The following is a 10037-nucleotide window of genomic DNA, read 5'->3' on the forward strand; positions in this document are numbered from 1 at the left end:
TCTTTTCTTTCTTTATTTTTATTCTTTTTTTTTTTTGAGGGGACACCTTTAAAGAAGGTGAATGATATAATTCCTGAAGAAATGAAATAAAGTGAATCCCTTTGAAGAGATAACTTAATAAGAAGAGAAGAGTTGGTGACAGAGAAGATACAATGCGTTAAAGAGGATATGATTAGAATGTTACCCAAGAAAATGAAGAGGCAATATTTAACAACATTTTATAGTATTATCTAAGAGAAAGGCACTGAATAGGGGGAATAACCTTGCTGAGCCAAGCTACTTTTCACAATAGGAGAAATGAGAATGGCCCTTTCCATGATCATATATGGATATTCAAACAAGTAGAGAATAAGAGGACAGACAAGAGATTTTACGGGCAATCAGAGGGTAAGATGGAAGAAAAAAGGGTAATCTTCTTACAAAAGAAGGTAAAACCAAGGACTGGATGAGAAACCCAGAGGCAAATGACCCCATCCTGCTTACGTCTAAATGGAAAGCAGTCCAGGTGACGAGTCACTGAAGTCTACATTTCAACCAGCAGGGCAGGAACAACGACAAAGAGGAAGAAGACAGTGATGGTAAGAAAGAGCAGTGCTCTGCTCCAACTAAGACTCTTCTTTACAAGGCGTCTCTCAGTGTAGAACCATGCCTACAGATCAAAGGACTGAAACAAGAGGAAATTGATTTAATTTAATACAAGAAATATACTGGTTTAAATAAGGGGAAGAGAAACTCCCTTTTGTTAAATAGACACCATGTGGCAGGCATTAGGGCAGAAACACTATATCCAGTAAATTAGTTATTCCTCATCTCAACCCAGTTGAGGTGAGTGTGAATCCATTTTATAGATGAAGAAATGGAGTTTAAAGAAATGTCACTTCCCAAGGTCACACAGCGAGTAAGAGGGGAGCCGGGACTCAAACTTCAGCCTAACCACAAATTCCTCATCCTTTCTCCTACTGTCTCTCTTAAGACTAAAGAGGAAAATTCCTGTCTTCCATCTAAAGTTACACCATCTGTATCAATTCTATAATTCACTTTTTTTTCACGTTATAACATCTTTGAAATCTCATGGTGTCATAGGTTGAGTGGCAGTATTTCCCTTTCTTAGTGTTACATAAAATAATGGTGCATAAAGTAGTTTAGATTTGGAAATTCGCTCTTAGATGGACGGCAGGCATCTGGAATAGAACTTTTCCAAGAGGTGGGTTCCTTGTTTAGCTGTACGTTCTTTACATTAAAATGATGGCTCTTCTCTGAAATAGTCTACCTTCTAACACTCGGCAAAAATCATTTTCTACAGGAGCTCTTTTGCTTTTCTTGTCTGAAAAACATGAACACTTTATTACAGACAGCACCCACAAAAAGAACTTTTCATTAATAACGCAAAGCTGAGGTGTGTTTGGGGGTATCCTGTAAAATCAGAGAAGGATCAGGGAGGAGAAAACTCAGGGCCCCAAGAGATGAGGCCCACACCACGCCTCCTTCACCTCTTACTCCAGAAAGCAAGAACTCGTAGGAGGAAGAGGAAGTGAACAGGATGTCCATCTGGCGATGGTGATAGGGGCTGGCCAGCCCTCTGTTCCCCACTCCCCCACCTCTGTTTCCTAACATGGGGATGGGGTGGGCCTCCATTTCTCCCACTCGCAACCCTAGGGGAGAATATGAAAGATGACTGCCAAACAGGACCAGGGTGCTCATCCTTTTTAATAAGGGTGACTCAGACCTGGGGAAGAGTCAGAGTGGGGATAAAGAGGCCACTAGTGGCCCATCGTATTGGCCAAAATTAAATTCTCATGCTGCTACTTTTAAACCAAAGATTGCTTCTCAGCCCCGGGGACCCCACAGACCCTCTCATCTCAGAGGGTGTCCCTCTCTAAGGCAGATTCAACAATGACCCCCTGTGAAGCCTTTCCCCACCAAGCACTTTAAACTCTTATCTTATGGGCTGATTGGATTTCATAGTGACTGCCTACTTCATTGACTTTCATTCACTGACTCTCTCATGAGGATACGAGCTTTTTGAAGGTAAAAACCACTTTTTTTCCCTTCAGTTTTTTTTTTATTTTATCAAGATTATCATAGTTTACAACCTTGTGGAATTTCAGTTGTACATTATTGTTTTTCATTCATGTTGTAGGTGCACCCCTTCACCCTTTGTTCTCACCCCCCACCCGCCTTTCCCCTGGTAGCCACTAATCTGTTCTCTTTGTCTACATGTTTAACTTCCACATATGAGTGGACTCATGCAGAGATTGTCTTTCTCTATCTGGCTTATTTCACTTAACATAACACCCTCAAGGTCCATACATGTTGGTGTGAATGGGACGATTTTATCCTTTTTTTATGACTTAGTATTCCATTGTATATAGATACACCATATCTTCTTTATCCATTCATCAGTTGATGGGCACTTAGGTTGCTTCCACATCCTGGCTATTGTAAACAAGGCTGCAAAGAACATAGGGGTGCATGGGACTTTTGGAATTGCTGATTTCAAGTTCTTTGGATACCCACCCAGGAGTGGGATGGCTGGGTCATATGTAAAAACCACTTTTTACTCACCTCAGCATTCAGAAGATAAATACTTTCTTTACGTTCAAGATACTTGACCCAAATAGCCATACTGTAGAAGCATTGTTATGAGTCCCAACCATTTGTCACTTTCTAGGGTTGCACAGTGTCAAGGGAGAAGTAGAGGGACGTGTTTTCTTGCTTCTCCAAGATTCCAAGGTCATTTCCTTGTATTTCAGGAAAAGAGTAAAAGTGTAATTGCCCAAAACATGAAAGAAATTAGGAAAAAAAAAAAACACGAAGCAAAGATTGACCATGAAGGACATCTGGTGGTGATATCTGTCATCATCATGTCACAATTACTTCTCTGCACCACAGTTGCCATTCCAGGCTGCTACTCAGGCCCAGACACTACACACACAGTTACGAGCCTTATGAAAACTTGCACCATGGAAGCCCCATGCAATTGTTCATGAGCACTCTGCCTCTGTCAACTCCACTGCCTGGCTGGCTCACACTGACCTACAAACTCAGTTAGACCCAGTTTCCTGCAGGTGCCCCACTTCAGTGCAGGGTTTGAACTCAGACACACCTGAACATAGACCCTCTGCCATTTCCTAATTGTATGATCTTAATCAGACTGCTCTTCATGCTAAAACTCAGTTTCCCCATGTATAAAATGACAGTTAAATCTATTACAGGGTTTTTGTCAGAACTAAATAAAGGAGATTAATATAAAGCCAAGTGGTGCCCAATAAATGGCATGTGGCATTATTTCTAAACCAATCCTAAACTGATATTGAATATACTACCATCCTTTGACCAACAGTGATTGAGGTTTAGAATCTGTCTTATTTCCATGGACTTTCTAGAAGCCCTAAGCATTCTGGCTCTTCTCCTCCTGTCTTTATTCTGATCCAGTTTATATGACTGGGCCTTGGTTTCTTTACTGAGCCCTGAGGAACCTATCCTTCACTATTCCCATTCCCAGAAAACTGGATCTGGCTCCCTATACCTCTAGAAGCAGGACAGAGCCTGTCTGGGAAACATGGAGCCATAATGCTTGATATAGGCTGGTGCTCCTCAAATTGTGGACCACAGACCAATGCTGAAACACTCTTTTTTTTTTTTAACTAATCCATGAAAATATAAATACAAAAAACAAGAGTGAAAGAAGAAATAAAAAAAAATACCTGGAAACAAATGAAAATGATAGCATGCCATACCAACTCATATGGGATACAGCAAAAGCTGTATTAAGAGGAAAATTCATCACAATACAGGCACATCTTAACAAACAAGAAAAATCCCAAATAAGCAACCTTAAAGCACACCTAACTGAACTAGAGAAAAAAGAACAAATGAAGCCCAAAATCAGCAGAAGGAGAGAAAAAATAAAAATCAGAGCAGAAATAAATACTATTGAAATGAAAAAGGCAGTAGAAAGGATCAATGAGACAAAGAGCTGGTTTTTTGAGAAGATAAATAAAATTGACAAACCACTAGCCAGACTTACAAAGAAAAAAAGGGAGAAAGCTCAAATAAATAAAATCAGAAATGAGCGAGGAGAAATAACAACAGACTCTGCAGAAATACAACAGATTATAAGAGAATACTACAAAAAACTATATGCCAACAGAATGGATAACTTAGAGGAAATGGATAAATTCTTGGACTCCTACAATCTCCCAAAGCTCACTCAAGAAGAGGCAGACAATTCGAACAGACCAATCACAAGGAAAGAGATTGAAACAGCAATCAAAAACATCCCAAAGAATAAAACCCCAGGACCAGATGGCTTTCCTGGGGAATTCTACCAAACTTTCAGAGAGGATTTAATACCTATCCTTTTCAAGCTATTCCAAAAAATTAGGGAAGATGGAACACTTCCTAACACATTCTATGAGGCCAACATCACGCTGATACCAAAACCTGATAAGGACACTACGAAGAAAGAGAACTACAGGCCAATATCACTGATGAACATAGATGCAAAAATTCTAAACGAAATTTTGGCAACCAGAATTCAGCAATTCATCAAAAGAATCATACATCAGGATCAGGTGGGATTCATACCAGGGACACAGGGATGGTTCAACATCTGCAAATCAATCAACGTGATACACCACATCAACAAACTGGGGAATAAAAACCACATGATCATCTCAATAGATGCAGAGAAGGCATTTGACAAGATCCAACAGCCATTTATGATAAAAACTCTGAACAAAATGGGCATAGAAGGAAACTACCTCAACATAATAAAGGCCATATACAACAAACCCATAGCCAACATCATACTCAATGGGCAAAAACTGAACCCCATCCCCCTGAAAACAGGAACGAGACAAGGATGCCCTCTATCACCACTCTTATTTAACATAGTGCTGGAGGTCCTGGCCAGAGCAATCAGGCAAGAAAAAGGAATAAAAGGAATCCAAATAGGGAGGGAAGAAGTGAAACTCTCGCTGTTTGCAGACGACATGATCTTATATGTAGAAAACCCCAAAGCATCCATTGGAAAACTGTTAGAAGTAATCAACAACTACAGCAAAGTTGCAGGGTATAAAATCAATTTGCATACATCAGTAGCATTTCTATATTCCAGTAATGAACCAACAGAAAAAGAACTCAAGAATACAATACCATTCACAATTGCAACAAAAAGAATAAAATACCTTGGGGTAAACTTAACTAAGGAAGCGAAGGACCTATATAATGAAAATTACAAGGCCTTTCTGAGAGAATTGGATAACGACATAAGGAGATGGAAAGACATTCCATGTACATGGATTGGAAGAATAAACATAGTTAAAATCTCTGTTCTACCTAAAGCAATCTACAGATTCAACGCCATCCCAATCAGAATCCCAATGACATTCTTTACAGAATTAGAACAAAGAATCCTAAAATTCATATGGGGCAACAAAAGACCCCGAATTGCTAAAGCAATCCTGAGAAAAAAGAACAAAATGGGAGGCGTCACAATCCCTGACTTCAAAACATACTACAAAGCTACAGTAATCAAAACAGCATGGTACTGGTACAAAAACAGGTGCACAGATCAATGGAACAGAATTGAAAGCCCAGAAATAAAACCACACATCCATGGACAGCTTATCTTTGACAAAGGAGCTGAGGGCATACAATGGAGAAAAGAAAGTCTTTTCAACAAATGGTGCTGGGAAAACTGGAAAGCCACATGTAAAAGAATGAAAATTGACCATTCTTTTTCACCATTCACCAAAATAAACTCAAAATGGATTAAAGACCTAAAGGTGAGACCTGAAACCATAAGGCTTCTGGAAGAAAACGTAGGCAGTACACTCTTTGACATCAGTATTAAAAGGATCTTTTCGGACACCATGCTTTCTCAGAGAAGGGAAACAATAGAAAGAATAAACAAATGGGACTTCATCAGATTAAAGAGCTTCTTCAAGGCAAATGAAAACAGGATTGAAACAAAAAAACAACCCACTAACTGGGAAAAAATATTAGCAAGTCATATATCTGACAAAGGCTTAATATCCATAGTATATAAAGAACTCTCGCAACTCAACAACAAAACATCAAACAACCCAATCAAAAAATGGGCTGGAGACATGAACAGACATTTCTCCAAAGAAGATATACTGATGGCCAATAGGCACATGAAAAGATGCTCATCATCGCTGATCATCATGGAAATGCAAATCAAAACTACACTAAGATATCACCTTACACCCGTTAGAATGACAAAAATATCTAAAACTAATAGCAACAAATGTTGGAGAGGTTGCGGAGAAAAAGGAACCCTCATACACTGCTGGTGGGAATGCAAACTGGTGCAGCCACTATGGAAAACAGTATGGAGATTCCTCAAAAAATTAAAAATAGAACTACCATACGATCCAGCCATCCCACTACTGGGTATTTATCCAAAGAGCTTGAAGTCAGCAATCCAAAAAGTCCTATGCACCCCAATGTTTATTGCAGCATTATTTACAATAGCCAAGACGTGGAAGCAACCTAAGTGTCCAGCAACACACGAATGGATAAAGAAGATGTGGTACATATATACAACGGAATACTACTCAGCTGCAAAACAGAACAAAATCATTCCATTTGCAATAACATGGATGGACCTTGAGAGAATTATGTTAAGTGAAATAAGCCAGCGAGAGAAAGATACTCTGTGTATGACTCCACTCATATGAGGATTTAAAATTATGGACTAAGAACAGTTTAGTGGATACCAGGGGAAAGGTGGGGTGGGGGGTGGGCACAAAGGGTGAAGTGGTGCACCTACAACATGACTGACAAACATTAATGTACAATTGAAATTTCACAAGATTGTAACCTATCAATAACTCAATTTAAAAAAAAAAGACAGTATGATCATGTGCATCAAAAAAAAAAAAAAAAACAAGAGTAAAGCATTTAGTGATTTTCACTTCACTGAATAGAGTTATGGACCATTCTGGCCATTGTCAAACTTGTGAGCAAGTTGCCTGTGGTTTGAGCTTCATGTTGGTCATGCCCTACAGTCCACAATACATGTGATATGTTGAGGTTGGTGTGTCAACTGTAACTCCCAAAAAATGTGAAAATTTAAGAAAGGTAAGCATTTTTGTAACTTATTATTTAATGAGAAAAGTTCTGTTGAGTATATATGAAACAGGAAGTGAACTGTTTGTGTTTCAAGGTAAGAAGCCAGCTTGGTCTCAACTTTCCAAAGGTGGTATTGTGACCAGACTCGCTTATTTGCTTGATATCTTCAACATTTGGATGATCATAATAATTCCATGCAAACAAGGCCTGCAGAATGTTTTACTGCATTTTTACGAAAAAAATGCTAGAAGGTTAGGGGCTGGGCCCGTGGCCGAGCGGTTAAGTTTTGCAGGCGGCCCAGTGTTTCATTGGTTCGAATCCTGGGTGCGGACATGGCACTGCTCATCAAACCACGCTGAGGCAGCGTCCCACATGCCACAAGTAGAAGGACCGACAACGAAGAATATACAACTATGTACCGGGGGGCTTTGGGGAGAAAAAGGAAAAAATAAAATCTTTAAAAAAAAATGCTAGAAGGTTAGAAAAACAGAATATTTACAGATAGTGATGGCATGTGGCCCAATTTAACACTAACTAGCAAGGAAATGCTTGATGATTTTGATATCACACATCTGCAAAAAGTTATTGCCAATCACCTTACGAATTTTATATTCCATCAAAGAAGATCCATAAATTAAAAATTAATCTTTCCAGAATCCATTTTTGTAATCAAAAGAAAAAAGTTATTCTATAACTTTACAGGATAAATTGTTGGAACTGACTACCGATGCACTGAAGATGTATTTTGAAAATATATCATCACATCTTATTTTAGATAAAATTTTAAAATCAATATCCTATAGTTGCTGAAGTCATTTTAAACTCTCTCTTGTTCATGTCAACAAACCCCTTTGAGATTAATTTCTCTCTACTCTGTATATTATTGAAACAAAACGTAGAAATAGTTTACAAATGCATTATCCTCTGCAAATAGCACTGCTATCAATCCAATTTAGAGTAAACAAATTGATAAACAAGGAACAAGCTCATTCAAATGTGGAACTTTAAATAGGCACATACACAAATGTTGCTTCCAAGCATGAGTGTAGACTTTTAACAAAGGAACTCTGTTTCCTTTGTAACTTTTTGTTCAGCTACAATTGTGAAAGAACAAAAAGTTATGTGTAACATGATTATATTAACTGCCTTGATCAAACAATGTTTTCAGATTTGTGATTGTTTTCCACTTTCCCATGTTATGGTTGTTTAGATTATATTTATTAGAACATAATTTTAAGCCTACTGATTCTAACAAAACAATTTGGCTTGAATTATTGTCTTTTTGCTTTCATTTTTCCCAGTAAGTCATTTTTATCTTACAAAAGTGTTGGTCCACAATGGATTGGAAATTTTTTTAAATAGTCTTTCTTCACAGATATTTTGTGAAGCATGAGCTAGAGGGTTAGGCCAGAGCTCCTGTGACTCGACCTCACATGCAGAACCATGCTGTGGCCTCACACCTGCAGAAACGAAGCTTGTGGACCACACCTCTCTAGATCTTACCCGATATCTGTACTGTTGATTCATTTCTTAGGAATCCAGCTCCATAATTAGGCTGATTTCCCCAGACCTGAAACTTTCTAAAATAATGATTTACTTATTAGAAAAGCTAACTAGAGAAGTATGTTCATTGTATTTAAATTGTAGTGATGGATCTGGTAGTGAGAAATCAAGTAGGCATGGATTAAGGTACTTCTAAAATGATAATTCAGTGACAACATAAAGCCAATAAGAGGGGCTATGTATTTGCAACAGCGATTCTGCAAGAAAAGTTAAATGCAACACTGTCCACTTTTTAGAGAAATAGAGCAAGGAAGTACTTTGAGTTACCAAGAAATTAGTATAGTTGATGTAAATGACACGATAATAATTGAAATCCTGCTGAAAATTCATAGAGAGGCAGCAGGGGTATCGTCTTGTTGGTAAAAGGGAAGTAACTCTAAAAAAAGCATGTGAGTCTTAAATTCAAGAATTAATATTAACAAAATAAAACAGCAATTCATGCATAAGCATCTTATTTTCCTTCTATGAAACAAAGGAATGTGATCACAGAAAAGAAATTTGGATTATGATGTAGTTACCCTGTTTAATAAGGTAGGGAACCCACTGAGAGAATTCCACCAAAAAATGTTGAAAGGAAACTATTTGCATGCTTAAAGGGTTGATGCTTGCTTTGCTACAGAAACTACTCTAGTCAGAAAGCAGCCCAATTTCCTAATTAAGCTTTGAAAGTTAGGTGTTACAATATATGTAAAAGTGGTACAGTGGGGCCTTAGTCTTCAGCATTTACTAGCTCTGTGACCCTGGGCAAGTTACTCAACCTCTCTGTGGCTCCATTTAGAAAGTTAATCTATGAAAAAGGCTTAGAACTAGCATGTCAAAGTATAAGTTTTTAGTAATTGTTAGTCACATTATCATAATAATAATAGCAACTATTATTAAATACCCCTTGTTCAGTTAGAAATTCATTATCTACTGATATAATTCCCATGCTTTCCCTGGGGGTCCTTTCAGTCATAAACCTTATAATTTCAACCCCGCAGGATACCGCTGATATAACTTTCTCTCAGCTACTTTCTCTCAGTGGGTATGGAACGCATTCTCTAGAACACTTAAAGACCCTGAGAGCCCCTGTTTCAGAACTCTCAATTCTGACTAATGAACTCCCTGTTGACTTAAGAGAGAAGTGTGCTCTTCCCTTTCAAAAACGATGGAAGCATTTTATTTCAAAAATCAATGTTTAGTAACATTAGTCATCTTTCTTTAATGTAAAACTCAGTTTTACAAGCTCGTTCCTAAACTAGTGAATGCGAAAGAGATTATAAAATTGCTATATACATCCTGCCTTCTGGGAAGTTAGAGGGTGGTTGAAGAAATAAGAACGAAAAGAATACACAGGAGAATCATATCACTGATGATGCCAACTATAGTCA

Source organism: Equus caballus, chromosome 12 (genome assembly GCF_041296265.1).
Source record: "Equus caballus isolate H_3958 breed thoroughbred chromosome 12, TB-T2T, whole genome shotgun sequence".
Classification (NCBI taxonomy): Eukaryota; Metazoa; Chordata; class Mammalia; order Perissodactyla; family Equidae; genus Equus; species Equus caballus.